The sequence below is a fragment of the Rhipicephalus microplus genome, chromosome 9 (genome assembly GCF_043290135.1).
Source record: "Rhipicephalus microplus isolate Deutch F79 chromosome 9, USDA_Rmic, whole genome shotgun sequence".
Classification (NCBI taxonomy): Eukaryota; Metazoa; Arthropoda; class Arachnida; order Ixodida; family Ixodidae; genus Rhipicephalus; species Rhipicephalus microplus.
The window spans coordinates 109,887,586-109,904,212 of NC_134708.1; the positions used below are offsets into that span (position 1 = coordinate 109,887,586).

At 44.3% G+C, this 16,627-nt stretch overlaps 1 long non-coding RNA gene across 1 annotated transcript; it reads right to left on the reverse strand.

Moving 5' to 3' along the window:
- Positions 1-4,120: 4,120 nt before the first annotated feature.
- LOC142771443 (uncharacterized) lies at positions 4,121-13,579 on the reverse strand. Its single transcript, XR_012885921.1, has 3 exons — positions 13,501-13,579; positions 5,731-5,770; positions 4,121-4,333 (listed from the first exon to the last, which is right to left on the reverse strand). It is a non-coding gene; the product is annotated as an uncharacterized LOC142771443 (long non-coding RNA).
- Between the last annotated feature and the right edge of the window lie 3,048 nt (positions 13,580-16,627).

Genomic DNA, 16,627 nt, shown 5'->3' on the forward strand with positions numbered 1-16,627 from the left:
TGGGTGCTAGCCAAGTATTCTACCACTGAGCTACGCCATTGCTTGGGACTTTTTGACAAATTCCCCTGGCAGGCTTGATGTCGGAAAAAGGAATAGCTTTATTTTGAGTAACGAAGCATTTTAGAACAGCCAATGAACAACCAGGCGTCACATGTGCACAATGCGAATACTGCAACGAGTGATCGTCCAATGCTCCAACCCACTACGAAAGCTTGTTCTTCATGACCTATTAAGTGTGGCGCATACCCACTTCACCCACAATTTCTCATTGTCGTCAGTCACTGCAGGAACAATTGGCACAAAATTTCTCGCTATATTTTACTGAATATCGCGCTTCTCAGACGAATGGCGAACAATAGCATAGGGAATACTGGCCTACTACCCTAAAATATTTATTATTGCCGTAGTGGGTACCCAGCAAGTGTGCCTGCAGAAGTTACCCAATGAATGTTTAGAAAAAAAACTCGGAAATGCCGGTCTTCAAGCTTTCGCTGTGGCTGTGCTGCGCCTGCCGCGCAGGTTTGGAAATTTCGAAACTTTGTTATATCAAGTTGCGCAGCTCAACCATGCAGAGAAAGTTGAAATCATTAGTACAATTGATTTGATTTGTCATGTTTAATGTCCCAAAACCACCATATGATTATGAGAGACGCCGTAGTAGAGGGGCTCCGGAAATTTCGACCACCTGGGGTTCTTTAACGTGCACCCAAATCTACATATCTCCATCATAAGTACAATTCTAGTTGCTCTCTGTCCTTTGAGGCATATAGCAAAGTTGTAGATCACCACCACATTCAACACCATGTGGCGTCTAAGTTTTTCTAAATTACAACATTAAAGCTTCTGCGCGTATTACAACACATCAATTTGCTCAGTAAGGTTATTGTGAAGAAACAAAGAATGGCACCAAGTGTCAGCCTGAACACTATCGGTGCTGAGGATCTTCCAAAGTTCCCAGTGTCGCATAACTGCCATCCAATATTTATCGACGCTTTTTTATCGCATTGTAGTTTTTAAGTGTTGAGTAAAAAACGAGGCGAGTTGGTTTAGCTTCAAGGCCTAATATGCAGCGTGTAAAGCCGACACACAAAACTATGAGTACACGGGACAAGCGCTGATACTGTGTCCTCAATTAAGGGCCTCCTCAATATGGTACTCAGATAACTAGGTACAATCTAATAAGTAAAACGTCGTCTTCTGTAAGCCACGAACCGTAAACTAGGTTTTCGGATATAGAGACACCGAGACACTCGCAAGCGGCGAATTCACATGAACAATGCAAACATTCCGTGCACTACCATTAGAAGGGAACGTAATTGTGTGTCAAAAAAGATCCTGGCTAGTAAAATAGAACTTATGTTTGCTTGCTGCAGTAGAATTTTTTATAATGGCTTAAGTACAATCGATTTAACCAGTGTCGAGAAAAGCAAAAAAAAAATCAATTTCTGATGCGTAGTTGACACGCATTTGCTTTTTATAGGAATGAGCGACGCCAAAGCTGCGGATAATTTTGCGCAATATTGCGAACTCGACGCGATTGGGCTCATCGTTTACATAACCGGAACATCCGACAAGCCAAAAGATGGTTCGCTGTAAGAATGGATTCAGTACGTTCAAAGCGGCGCAACAATGCGAACGAAGCACGAAACTCAACGAGCTCTTTCACATTGAAAACAGATTCATGTTCAAGAAATATACTGTAGGTAGGTTAGCAACTGGACTAGTTGTGAAAGCTCCATTACGGTTAAAACATAATGACCCGTAAAGATGAAGAAGGAAACTCTAGGAGCACTTTCATATTGAAAACAGCTCGATGTACGAGGACTCTCAATTTGCTTTACGATGAAACAGCGCAACAACGCGGACGATGAAGGAGACAACGAGCGCTTGATGTGTTTCCTGTATGCGAGCTGATCGCGCAGCTCTAGACGTAAATGAACCTTACCAATCAGCTAAGTTGCATTGTCAACTTAAAGTGTTTAAAATGTGATGTTGGAAGCAAAATGGGATGTTAGAAGCATCCCATTTTAAATGTGGTGATGACTACTGTCACCCTGCTGTTTCATCTCTCTCTATCAGCGAAGATTTGTTGTTTCTTCTGACTGTGTAATGGTTCCTGGTCAGTAGTTTCTGCTTCTACCTTTTTTCTGTCCTTTGAATTTCCTCTGTTGCGGTAGAGGTCAGCGTTCAGAGCTTCTTGATTACACTCAGAATATGACTCACAGTAAGACCGCCGCTCTAGCGGATGGTGCTCACAATAGACTCCTCAGAGTATTTTTTGCTTAAGAGTGACATTGCTGTAGTATAATACGGCTTATGGCGGTGAATTTAATGTGACGTATGATTGCCGTGGGAGGTGTAGACAAATAGCTCGAGATTATCTTGAAGACTTATCTGGTCCAAATATTATCCAATAATTGTAGCATAGTTAATAGGTTCAGCCAGCCAAAGTGTGGTGCTGACAACACGTTAGCGCTAGTTAATTGGCAACGCTTCGTGAGATGGTGTCGCTAAAGTGCTTCGCACCTGGACACTTAACGGACACAAAAAAAACACACATGCAGGCTAAATCTTTCAGGAGAAAGAAAGAAACAGAGGAAACGAAAATGAGAGAATAAGAAAAAAAGAGAGGGAAGTAAAGAAAAGATGACAAAGACTTAGACAAAAAAAGAAAATTAAAATAAAACCCGACTATGAACGGGCGGCCAGGTCTGCAGGGGTCACTTGCGTCCATCACTGCAAAATAAACATCAGACCTTATGTACAATGATGCTCTTGAAGCATTTCGTGGATGCGTGGTGTCTGTTGACTGGAAAGATTCACGCGCCATGGCCGTGCATTCGACACTGCTGTGAACGGCTACGTCACCCGCAAGTCGGAGCTCATCGCTTTTTAAATTGGTTTCTTGGAGAGCCATAACATACGACGGATTCTTCATTGCAAAGAGCCTAGGAATGAGGTCAGTATAGCGCGGTCGTAGAGACCTGGCATTCCATTGCAGCACATAGGGACGGGGCTTGCGACGGATGTTTATGTTGCTTCTAGTGAAGACTGTAGACAAATCGAACGACAGCCTCCAAAAGCTGTTGTGCGGCTAACGCTGCTGGCATTTGGCGGCCGGCTATGAGGGATCTGATGAGGTTAACAAGCATCTTAAACATGGTGACGAGTCGGACATCATCCTTGGAGTCATTTCTGGTGCCCTGTTTACAGCATTTTTCTATAAACATTGCCTTGGCGGAAGCTGGTTTCGACGTTTTTTGAGGCGCGACCTTTGAGGAGGTTGCGTCTGACGGCTTTGATGAAGGCATGGGCCACAATGTTGCCGAAATGCTAAAATCGCGTCTTCCTCTCTCACTTCAAGTCATTCTGACTGCACTATTTTGCGGGCGTGCAGATGCGTGTTCAGTTGTGCCATTTCCAGCTACCCGATGGATAATATGGCTAAGTGCCTTTTCTCGCGATTTATTCCATTTTTCTTTAGCTTGAGGCATTGTTTGTCCGTTTTCAAGTGTTCGCCAATACAGTTAGGGCAGTGAGATGTCAAACTTTCCCTAAGTTTTATGTTTTGATTTGCACCACATTTAGCACAGGCCACAACACTTGTCGTGATACCCTGTACTTGTCTAAGCTTGAGACATTTGCGGTACTGTAGAGGCTTTGGTATAAAAGGTCAGACCGGCTACCGCACTTGTTCGGCCTTTACGTGAGTGGGTTGCTTTTCATACCCAAAAAGAATCTTCGCACACTTTGAAGAGCCAAACCTCCAAGACCTGAAGACTCTGCACGGTGGCGTGGAAACGATCATACTTTTCAAAACGTCATCTTAAAGTTCTGCACGTACATCTGCTATAAAATCAGCTATTACATTTGCGCCCTGTGAAACAAAAGCCCGCACGTTTACATTGCACAGCTCAGATAGACCTAACAGGTTTTGCACCATCTTATCATCTGTTCTGTCTACGGCAATAATATTTTCTTGTAATTCACTCGAACATCTGGAATCGAACCAGGGACAAGTCTGCAGAAAATGTCGTTAAGCTTCTGTTTTCAGATAGCGTTTAGGCTTACCGTGATGTCGATGGGTACATAAGCAATGGTCGCAGGTGCATTGCTGCTGTATATTAGGGTCTCTTCACTTGAAGACGATGCCACCGACTTCCGTCTTGGCAGTCGATGCTTAGTAGGTAGAAAAGCATCCTAGTCATCTGACTTTGCATCATACTCAGAATCGGCAGCTTCTGATGCCACTGAAGAGCTGAGCCACTTCCTTGCAGAGGCAGGTCTACTCCTGCCACTAGACAGGTCCACCACCATCTCTTCCATAGCAAACCTTGCAGGGAGAGTCGCCGCAATAGAGCAGATATTTGGAGGAACAGTACAAGAAGTGCTGGGTGCTAAAGGTGCACGATGACACAAACAAAACAGAAAAAATTTTACCTGCCAAGAAAACTGGCAACCAAACAATAAAACGTCGTCTTCACATAGCCGACGTTCAGACTAATATAAACGCGTTATGGCTAACGGAAAATGCCAGGAGCTATTCACTCAAAGGCATTTCTCCCTCTCGGCCTTAGCTCGTGGCATTAGTTCACGAAGCAGCCACCACACTACGTCCCCACAGTGGACGTTCCCGCCCTTTCGTATGTGCACACATTGACTACGGTAGGAGAACTGGGAAGCAAGCCCAGTTTTTGTGACGGCCACAAAAATTGTAGCCCATTTTCAGCTGATATTGTCATGCTTGTATTACAAATTCATTTGTGGCCAATATTTATACTAACATTCACATTCCTCATCATATTCATCATCCTGGCGCCAGCCCATAATACCATACAAGCGAGAGAAAGCTGTGCGCGTGACATCGATGCTTTGTGCAGCGATTCAGCAGCAATTATTTCAAGTCCTTCTGGACTTTCATCCGGTTATTTTTTCTGGCAAATCACACACCTTCATCGACCCTGTAGCTGCGCAGTGCTAGAATATTGCCAGATTCATGTTGATTTTGTAGTGTTATCAAAGGCCTTTCTATGTCATTATTAGGGACTCCTTTTTTCCCACGAACACACCTTATTAAAGTGAACATCTATACCTTGGGTCAACATCCCCGTGTGTTTTTTTCTTTGTTTGTTTCCTCTTTTGAGAATAATATTCCAGAACAATAAATCTACCGAAACCATAATCCCAACATCATACTTCAGTCTTTGTAGCCCTTAGCACAATAAGCGAAATTCTTTATTGCGAGAGCCGCGTACCAATTCCACGTAGACACTGGCTTGAAAACGCTTCGCCAGTGCACGCACACATAAGGCAACATTTATTTTGATTTGCGGACACTTTAATACTTTGTAATTTGTCTTCACAGTGCAGCGAAACCTAGCGCGCGTGCAGCCTCAAAAAATGTACAGGCATAGCCATCGGCCACGGTTGCTCATACGGCGCGCTTGAGTAAACGTTCTTGCGACACAGCCACGAAACAAAAACAAGTATCTCATGCCAGATACATGAGTGCAATATCGCTCTTGGAAAGCCTCAAGAAAATTTGTAAATTATTAGTCTGAAGATAAGTGAACGGTGAACGATGCACTTAGCAAATACCTATATTCTAATATAACTGTAAGAAGCAAAGAAACAATAAAACCGCTCGAAACAAAAGCAAATACAGAAAAATGGTCATAATGCTCAATACAATCAATGTGCATTAAAAAATAGCAAACAGGAGACAAATACCTTTGCGTCAGATGACCGATCTCAAACTGAAGCCAAGCAGCTGAAACAACAAATTACAGAAAAAAAACATAGCTGATGCTTCCATCATCGGAATCAGGACAACATGAAGGTGAAACTTGTCTGCACACAGATAGTGCAGGGTTAATTGTTCATTAATATACCGGATCTAAGAAAATTTCTGAAGGTGTTTGACAACTCTGCCTTGTGTTGCAGTACATATTCATTCCGACGACTAACCCTCATCATCATCATTTATTGGTTGGGGTAACTGAAATTTATTTATTTATTTATTCATCATATACTGCGAACCATTTAAGGTCCAAGCAGGAAAGGTACAGCAAGTTCGAAGGTAAAATAAAGGTACAACAAAGTTACAACAAAATTGATACTGGTATACACGAAATGTAAGAAAAACATAAAAATCACCATCAAATTATACTCGTTTCCAGAGGGCTGAGTACACCCACTGCGACACAATCCATAAGCAAAGCACCACACTCTTAGGCACACAACAAGTTGTTAAATCAAACAAGTATTGTGAAAGCCAGGAAACACAAGGCGCATTTTATGGTGAGAAGGAAAGAAGAGTAGAGTTTCGGGGCAACAAGTTCCACTCAGAGATTGATTTCCAGAACAATAAATTCTTAGCGCATACTGCCTCTCGCTAACCCTTGCAAAGATTGCATCAACAACCACCTAAAAATCCCCAACTTCGCAGCAAGGACGAGCAATAAATGTGATAATTACACATTTAAATGTCAAGCGAAGAGCGAAATGCAGCACGAAATTCGCAGCGCGCCGCTCAAGCACAAAGCACGCACAGCATAAGTGCAAACTACCAACTGTCACTGCTGGATATTTAAAGCCCTCTGCTCAGACACACAGATGGAAGCATAAAGCAGACATACAAGTTTACACAATTGTACGCCCGTTAAAAGCGAAAGCTATTATGCGCAACAGTTTTTACTTCATGTATAAACAGCGCACTGCTTTCGCAAACGCGGCCGTTGTATTCAGTGAAGTCACCTCCGTGCGCTGCATATCTCTCACCCAAATTTCGCTGTGAAAGCACAAGTTGTGCAAACCACTGCCATCGCTAAATAAGAGTGCGTCAACAGGTGACCTCGGCCTATTCGCTCCTCTACGGATGGTAGACGTACACGGTGCACGAGCATTGCCACAATCAATACGGTGACTTCTGAAGTAGATCCGTCGCGCCCCTCACGTCGTCTCGCTAGCCATAACACGAGCATGCTGAGGCGCCATGGAGCTAAAGAGTTTCACCAATGGTAAATGGAATATATAAATGGCTTGTTTTCAGTATGCTAAAGGGCGTTCCATTAGTGGCCGAGTTGCTTAGCGAAGCACGCTGTGTAGCGAGCGGTCGGAAGTTCAATAACCAGCGACATAACTATTTTTCAGGGGCGAATCTCCTTAAGCTGTGGGTCGTGCGTCTCCTCTAAGTGGTAGCCACCTCTCGTTGTAGTGCTCGGAATGTCCGCTGGACCGTGGTATTTCTATGTGATGAGTATATAGGGAAAAGATGCAAGATGGTAGTACTTGGAGTGTCCACTAGATGGATGGACGGATGGACAGAAGGACGGACCAAAAATACGCAAATGGGTAGGCAGGCAGGCGGGCAGACGGGCAGGCGGGCAGGCAGGCAGGCAGGCAGGCAGGCAGGCAGGCAGGCAGGCAGGCAGGCAGGCAGGCAGGCGAATGGACGCAGCCAGCGATTGATTCACAGTTTACCAATGAAACCCTTCGAGCTACGCCCCATTCATCACTATTCACTCCACTTATATGCTGTGATTGTTTGTGTCTCCAGTTACTATATATTTCTCAACGTCATATTCGAGACTGAAATACAACAATGAAGTTTTGGTCGACCTCGGCATAAAACGCTCTAGTACGTACTAAACAAAAAAAACTGATTCTACGTGACCGAATCTCACAACTCTAGAAAATTGCAAATGAGGGGTCTTCGAGATTTACGTACGTCCTTAACTCCATCGTAATACAACTATCCACTTCTAGTGTGTTAAACAGTTTCTTTTCTTTTTTCATTTTAATCTCTCGAACAGTGCCGCCGGCCTCCATTAGCTGTGCCTGACAGCCCATACCGTTGTCCCCATCTAACGAAATTGCAAGGAGGGTAAGCAAGTTTTAACCAAATTAATAAATTTTTCATCCTCAGAACCCTTGACAATTTCTGAATTTCGCTTGAAGGGAAAAAACGGTGGCCCTAATATCATAACGCCAAAACTATTGCCTATGTTTTCCCAAAAGGGATTGCGAAAAAATCTCCCGTTCCATCTGCAGAACAGATCTTCACGAAGTGCTAATTGCTTGTTTTCTTGACCTTTTGTCGTGGCTCTGACCCACAAAGAGGGATCTACGACAACAGGAAAAAGGATCAAGCAAGAAGGCAGTTAGCACTTTGTGAGGATCTGTTCTGCTCATGTAACAGGAGATTTTTTGTAATCCTTTTTTTGGGGGGGGAAAACACAGGCAATGTTCCACCTGCGTAGCGGAACATCTTCATTCTCGGTTGTGGAAGAAATGCATTGGTTATCGTGATGCTCGGTGTCCTCAGTTTTTCTTTGTTTCTTTTACTGTCTAAAAAATTATCATCAATGCAAGCAGCTCACTATGACTACGAAAAGAGCAGACTACGATAACACTCATGACTGATGAGGTAACGAGACTTGTGACAGATATGGGGCGCGAAAATAGCCATTCGGTCGTGGCTCAGGTCTATTGACTACTTTCATAAATGTCACAAAGAAGCATTGCAGTGCATTGAAAATCATAATAGCTGATAACAGAGCACCCTTAGATTACATTGTTACGTAAAAATGACTTGAGGAGTGGCTTTTTAGAAGCTATAATTACATTGATGCGTATTGAATCTGCTAATATGTAAGAACCAACAAGCCCACTTCCTCGTAGTCGTCCTTTGAACGCTGATTTTCAGCTGCATAGCATTACTCCCGGCGGTAAAAGCGCCGTCTTGTTGCACATTAAGCAAGGTGTTCAGAAGACAGGCGGTAGGGTTTTAGCCTGCCGACGCGCACTACATTACTGGGCGTGGTTGCGGTCAGATGCAGGAATGATCTCATGGGTGACACCGGTTACCTGGTGGAACATACAGGAAGGGCCCATGTACCAAGATAACAATTTCTCTGATAAGCCAACTCCAAAAACTGGGCACCACAGGAGAACGAGAGAACCATGTGAAAACCGAATGTCGACATGCCGGCTGCCCAGACGGCATTCTGAGTATCTTGCGAAGTTGAAAGTCTAGAGCGGGCTATCGGACGCGTGTTGTAGGCACAAGCAAAAGCGACGCGTGCATATTCGGTTGACGGTGTTATAGTGGTCGAAAGTAGCGTGTCCAGTAGTAAATTTGGATAACAGCCATACAAAGAGTGAATAACGACTGTTGTCATGGCGCGAAGAATTGTACGCGAAGGTAACATGAGGTTGCGCTAGGTCCCAGTTATGGTAGTCTGAGGACACACACTTCGCGAGTATGTCTATAAGGGTGCAATTTAGGTACTCAGTGAGGCCATTTGTTTGGAGATAACAGGAAATGATCAATTTGTGTCGCATTGAGGAAAAACGAGGATATCGTTGATTACTCGTAAGAAAAATGCACGGCCACAATCCGTGAGCTATTCGCGAGGAGTGCCATGGTGTAGAATGACATCGTGAAGGAAAAAGTCCGCAACGTCGTAAAGGTGCTGCTGGGGAGCGCTTGAGTGATGGCCTACCTAGACGCATACTTTATTGCAACGCCAACCCAATTGTTGCCCGAGTTTCACTCCGGAAAAAGACCGAGATCATCTATACCAATACGGAAGAAAGGCTTGGTTCAATGGAGATTCGTTGAAGAAGTCCAGCCTGGGGTTGCACTAGGTCGCTTCCTACGTTGGCATTTATCGCAGGAGGACACATAATGGTGGACGGACCTGCTGAGACCACGCCAAAAAAGCGGTAACGAGCATGGTCGTACGTCCGAGATACACCAAGATGGCCAGCAGGTAATTCGTCATGGATTACCTCCAGCAAAATTGAACGCAGATGTTTTGACACGAAAATAAGAAGCTGAGGACCGCCTGGCTGAAGGTAACGACGGTACAACGTGCCACGCAGGAGGACCTACATGAGAAGCCACGCGTCATTCGGAGCAGATATAAGACAGTCAATGAGTGATCGCAGGAAAGCATCGCGAAGTTGTTCATCACGAATCAAAGAAGCTGAGACATTGACATGACGCCTGGGCTAGGCTCGATGGCCGATAAGTCACGCTAATATTCATGGTAGGAGGATAAGCAAACGGCGTCCTGATGGAGACGTACAGAGTTGTAAGCAACCAAGTAGGTGTATTCCTGTAGGCGTCACGCCCAACGGCCATGTCGTCCAGCGGGGTCCTACATAGTAAAAAACCAACATAGCGCGTGGTTATCTGTGATGACACGGACAGGGCGGCCATACAAGCAAACACGGAATTTGAAACCGCCCAGACAAGTGCGAGACATTCCCGTTTTGTTGTAGAGTAATTGCGTTCAGACTTCGAAAGTAGACAACTTGCACACGCAAATACACGGTCGGTGCCACGCTGAATTTGTACCAAAACTGCAGCAATGCCGCGACGCGTTTAGATCGCGTGCTTTCGCTGGGTCTGGTCGAACGCTGGCATCGTCAAGAAGCTGACTCAACACGGTAATTTGAGGAAGACCGAAATGACACTTGAGAATGACACTTGAGGATGCATGGACGGACTCACGATAGACGGACGCACCGACGGTTACACGAATCGACGGATATACAGACAGATGCATGGACGGACGGAAGCGCAGACTGACTGACGAGGGCTTCGCCCCTCTAATCATTATTCACTCCGTAGATATGCTGTGATCATTTTATTGTGAAGCATTTCTTAGCGAACTTCGGCGACTTTGAGCGCATCAATCTGTGTATCTATTTAGCCACCTACAGCTTTTAGCTCTCCTGGCCGTTTGGATAAGGGTATGGATACAAAACTTGGCATAACATAACATGACTCTATAACAAGCATATTTAACTAGTCATAACATAAAAATCATGACATGTGTGTCATGACTGTCATGATTTACATTTGATGTTCTTGCTGCTCTTGCGGTGGTCTCGCTCACATGTTGCAAAACTGGTATAGACTGACATGATTGCATGGCGAACACAAGCGATGGACCCTAACATGAAAATTATGACATGCGTGTCACGTGAAAACATGACTACATGCCAAGCACATGAAGCCCTCACGCCCATTTCGCTTTCATCACATATACGAAATTTGGTAGAATGGTACGTGAATGAATGACGAAGGTATGTGGCTGGTGCAAACATGATAATTCTGATATGCGTGTCATGTAACAGCATGACTGCAAGCCACGCTTATGATGCGCTGGCGGCTGTTCCACTAGTTTCGCTTATACAAAATTTCCTATTACGGGACGTGAATGGATGACGAAGGTATGTGACTTGTGCAAACATGGTAAACGTGAGATGCGTGCCACGTAACAACATGACTACATGCTACGCTCACGATGAGCTCGCGGCCGTTTCGCTAGCTTCACATGTACCAAATTTGGTATTACGTGACGCGAACGGACGACATAGGTCAATGACAAATCTAAATAAGATGATATTGACATGCCTGTCATGTGACAACATCACTACAGGCCACACTCAAGATGCGCTCGTGGCCGTTTTGCTAGCTTCACATATGCCACATTTGGTATTGCGCGATGTCAATAGAAGACGAAGGTATGTGACTGGTGTAAACATGATAACCACGAGATGTGTGTCATGTGACAACATCCATACATGCCTTAGTGAAGGCGCCAATATACTTCGACATGACACGGCACGCGTGCGCGCCGGCCTTCGTTTCGTCGCGTCGTGCACGCCAGCGTTGCCGCGTCAGGCGCCGGTCTCTCCGTATACTCGCAGGCGCGTACCACGTTGCGTTGCTTTGACGCATGCACGTTTGAGTGCGTCCTGGGTTTCTCCGTTACGAACAGAGGCAGACGCAGTGCTGTCTGTGTAACGCATAGGCACGAAATGCAGCATGTCGCATTTCGCTCTGGTTGTCTTTGGGCCTCGCCGACGGACGCTGGTCGCGCTGGTCGCGCCTGGCGTGAAACTATAGTGTTCTCGCGTCTTGCTCAGCGTGCGCGCACGTCGACGTCACGTTGGAGTATATCGAGTCCTTCATAATGCACTCGCGGCTGTTTTGCTAGCTCCACATATACCAAAATTGGTGTTACGTGACGTCAATGAATGACGAAGCTCTGCCACTGGTGCAAACATGATAATCGTCACACGCGTGTCATGCAAGAACATGAAAACATACCCCATTCATAGCATGCTCGCGGCTGCACATATACTAAATTTGGCATCACGTCACGTGGGTAGATGATGATGGTAAACGACTAATCCAAACATGATAATCATGACACGAAAGTCATGTGCGGCTTAATTTACCTCCACTCGTATTGTTTTGGTGATTTTAAACTGACATATCATCCTTTTTCATTCGTGCTTCGCATATCATCGATTGCCACTGTCCGTGGGATCTGCCAATTTTTTTTTTCGTAAACATGTTGGCCACTTCTCTTTGCATCACGTCTCCCTCGAACACTGACACGTGGTGTGGCCGACGGTGAATGGGTGCAGAGTCACCAGTGTTGATTCGGTGATTGAAAATTATAAGTGGCCGAAGGGACAATCATAGATGTCGAAAATATTACTGTATGAAGTCAAAACCTGGTGGAAGGTGTCATCCTGGTAAAATGAAAGGTCTGATGCAATCATGTTCTGAAAAAAAAAAGCCTCGTCCGAGCTCCGTGACCGTGAGACTGGGCTGTTATCAAGATTGGATACAGCGATACCGCTGACATTGTCGCCTATTATGGCAGTTAGTTTGGCTAGAGACGTCTGGTAGGGCAACGCTTGAGGGGTGAAGCCAAAATTTAGGAGTGGAAGGAACACACATTTATCCACTATGGTCGCGATGGTATGAGGCACAGTAAGGCTGCACGTCAGCCGAATGTCAGTGATCGGCATAACGATGTAATCACCGTCAGGAACGGGAGGGGCCAATGACAAAGACACGTACATGACGGCTCTATGTGGCAGGCGTACGAAAGTGGTCGGGATCAAGCAGCTAGTAGGTTTCTAGCAGTAGTTGGCGAAGAGTGGAATTGAGTGATATGTAAGCTTTAATCACCATAACTACCGCATGATTATGAGATACATCGTAATGGAGGGCTTCGAGAATTTCTACCACCTGGTGTACTTTAGCGTGCACCCAAATCTAAGCAAACGGGCCCACATTTCCGCCCCCCATCGGAAATGCAGCTGCGACAGCCGGCATTTGACCCCGTGACCTGCGGGTCAGTAGCCAATTACTTTAGCCACTAGACCACCGCAGCGGGGCGGCGAAGAGTGAGAGATCGAGGCTGAGTGTACCAGAAGAACAATACATTGAGGCCGAGTGTGTCTAAAGGAAATCAAAGCCAAGTATGAGGTCCTGAGGGCAAGCAGCTAGCGTGGCAAAAAGAACCGTGGTGTGACGACGGGCAATGCTGACTCGAGCAGTGCACTTTCAGATTGCTTGTACAGTACTGACACCAGCAACACATATCGCCTGCGCCTTAGATGGTGCCATATTCTTTTGAAAACGGCGGCGTACAGAAACGCTGATGATAGACTGGTGCTCACCTGTGTCATGAGCCAACAACAATTGACGCTATCCCTACGGCGTCAATGATATGAGGAAAAGAACGAGCTTGTCTTGTCTTGTCTTGTCTCCTAGGAGATCTTGGCTCATACCCACATGGGGGATCGGCCACACTGTACTTCATATTGGATCATTTTTTACAACGCCTAAAAAAATAAAGAGTAATTAGATATAAACAATAATAATGTTTCTTTGAAAAACGTGAAAAAATTGCAGAAGAATGCGATAAACCAGAATATATAAAACGAATTAACCAGAATGAGGAAGGAGGAGAAAGAATTGGATATATCTAGCAGTACCACTAGCAGCGTATCCTTCCGGTTGCCTGAATGAATTTATGTAGCGCTGACAGAATAGCACTGCGGCCCACACCCAACTGACTGGCTCCAAACGATAATAGGGTGGATGTATTGACTGGCAATCCGAGCATACCAATCGGTCTTTCAAGAATTATTCGGCGCAGTGAGGCGAAGCGGCAGCATGTGAGAAGAAAGTGATCTATTGTTTCCGGTTCCAGCTGTCGTCCCCACGGCGAAGCTCACCATCGACCTCTTCTTTATTAAAAGATACCCAAAACTAAATGAACTCATCCTGCCCGAGCAGGGACACTGGCCTCGTAAGTTCTGTACCTTCTGCCAGATATTTTTGGCAGGAGGTAGGGAAGGTGTGAGGCCAGTAGAACTTTTCTGCTCGTTGGAGTTGGGTGATTGAACTCTGTCGAGCATGGAGGATTTCGGAAAATGTTCGAACCTCCCGCCGTATTGCGCGCGCATAGAAAGACTGAGAACGACGAAGATGAAGAGACCGTTCAAGGAAGTAGAATATGCTCTTTGACAGGGATGCTCGAATTTGCGTCTCTTTCATTTGGCGCCTTTAAACGCCTAGGTGTGGTTTTCCCACAGCTGCACCATATGTATTGTTTATAAAATTGGATAGCCAGTACTGTGACCGCCATACACGTTTCACGAGTATTAGGGTCCATTTCAAAAGTAGTTCCGGGACCTGGCATATCTCTGGGGTAGAATACTTAATTACCATGCAGAATGTTTGGGTTCAATTCCTGCTAGCATTCTGATACACAATCATTGCATTCCTCGGAACACAGGCGTTGTGAGATTTTTTCTAACGCTCACGCGTTACAACTACCAAAGTTTGTACTCGGCATTCGTAAATCTATATAAACTGTCAATCACCTGTGGCACATTCTCGCATACCTGTGGCACTTACCCGCCCGCGGTTGTGTGCCAATATCTTGTGGGGAGTGTTTGGCAATGTACGCGTCGAGACTGTTACATTATTCATGCCATAACAAGCGAGTTGCATTTGTCAAACCATCTTACTCTCCCCTATTATTACCCCTAGTTATGATTTACCCCAAGTTAAGGAATGATCACGTAAGCACTCAGACGTAGGCGGATAGATAGATAGATAGATAGATAGATAGATAGATAAATAGATAGATAGATAGATAGATAGATAGATAGATAGATAGATAGATAGATAGATAGATAGATAGATAGATAGATATATAGATAGATAGATAGATAGATAGATAGATAGATAGATAGATAGATAGATAGATAGATAGATAGATAGATAGATAGATAGATAGATTATCTGCAGCTCGCAAAATAATGCATGAAATTTGAAAAATGGCTTGCTCGACTCTTCAGCAGAGCACTATTCCGCGCCACCAGATCTGTTATCCCCAGATAGGAAGCTATATGCATCATTTATGCAGAAAAAGGGCCAAGGTGCATTTAACATACGGAAAAGCTAGCATACATACACTCTTTAAAAGTAGCTGCAAGGTAAATGTAATGCGCTAAGAGAGGCAAGTTAACCTGAAAATAAATAAATGCTTTTCTATGCTGCACTGGGCAATGGATGGGAAGAACTAAAAGTATTAAGCAACTGATGATTTTCAGATATTGAGAGATAAGCGCACACACACACACACACACACACACACACTCACACACACGCACACACACACAATGTAACGGGCAATTGAAGCCACGTAATGAACAATCGACACCACGTGTGACAAAGAACAGTCACCTCGGATTGCTGTAGTCGAAATAGATTCTTGAGTCCTAGGTATGCGACGAAGCTGTGAAGGTGGGCGTGAAGTATACCGGATGTGTTTCATATAGCGCTTGCAACATTGCATGGAAGCATGGCTTCTCGACAGTGGAATGCGTATCATTTCTTCATTTTTAAGAACGTTCTTCGACGTATTATCCGAATGCTCGTTACCATTGGTGCCGCAGTGGCTGATGCACTTATGTTCCGCTGAATTCAGTTTAGGCTTCATGAGTAAAAATTGAACAGTTTGATTGATGTCTCATGTCCCTATATTTGCAGTGCTAACAAGACAACAAACGCAAGAAAGACTTCAACATAATCTAGGTGAGCAAATCCAATAAAAAATTGAGATATTGAACGTACAGTTAAGCTGGAAAAGCGTAGCGAATATTAGAGGAGCATACTGACTGAAGTTAAGTAGTTCAGACCTAAAATTAAAATGAATAAAATTCAAATGCCGCAGTTGGGTCCTGAATCTTCAACCTTATGATTGTACGTCCGGTGCTCCTTTGCTTTTTTTCATAAAAAATAGCAGATATTCAAAGAGATAAATGTTACCAAGGACACTTAGCAAATGATATTAAAAATAAAATAATATTAGAGAGTGTTCGCACGTTTTTATAAGTAGTTTAGATATTAAGTATACAAAAAGTACCGTGATGCCTCAAAATTATTGTATACTGCCAAGAAACATACCACTATGTAATGTGTTGATTTGGCCACGTAAAAGGACGTGGTTTTAGGTTTGATAAACTGCGTATATATCTATCACTTTTTTCATTATCAATTTTAAATGAAGAAAGTCATATGTTTTGTTTCTCCTCAGAAGCCATTCTGTGTAGCAATAAAAAGAACAGTGAGACTAAATTACGTGCCCTACAATGTTTCCGAAATACCTCCCTCCTCAAATATAAAAGGACCAAACACGTGAACATGAACATTGAAATGAAAACTTTGTGAAAACAACATAAGAAGGCCACACGTGCGGGAGAAGGGTGAAGTATGTAAAGCGCATTATTT